The sequence below is a fragment of the Myotis davidii genome, unplaced genomic scaffold (genome assembly GCF_000327345.1).
Source record: "Myotis davidii unplaced genomic scaffold, ASM32734v1 scaffold924, whole genome shotgun sequence".
Classification (NCBI taxonomy): domain Eukaryota; kingdom Metazoa; phylum Chordata; class Mammalia; order Chiroptera; family Vespertilionidae; genus Myotis; species Myotis davidii.
The window spans coordinates 1,039,743-1,040,257 of record NW_006294764.1 but is presented as its reverse complement, the minus strand read 5'-3'; positions in this window follow the sequence as shown (position 1 = coordinate 1,040,257).

Below are 515 nucleotides of genomic sequence, written 5' to 3'. Positions count from 1 at the left end.
AGCGATAAATATATTCTCATTGTAAACAAAAAATTGAACATTACAGATAAAGCAAAAGTGCCCAACACATACTTTGATCAATCTTCAGAGTGAGGTTATTGGGATAGGGTATATTCTAAACATCTTATGGCTCAAATTGTGATCCTTGAGCTCCATTTCAGATCTAATGAAACGTTGAGAGTGGAACCTAGGACTTTTTAATGAGCTCTTCAGTCATGGTGATGCTTCCTCAAGACTGAGAGCTGGCCTAGCCCCCCACTGCCAAGGAAATGAACTGCACTGCTGGGGTCCAACCCCAGCAGGTCCAGGGGTTCCCCATAGGTGCGGATAGAGTCGGCGAAGAAGGAATGACACAGAGACAGCGTTCAGTTGATCAGCAGCCTTGCCAGGATCTCTAGCCACAATCTCCAGCCAAGTACTGTGTCCATGTTCTCTTGCTAGGTTCTCCAGCCAGGTTCTCCAGGTTCTCCAGCCAGGTTCTGTAGCCATGCTCTCACACTAGGTTCTCCAGCCCG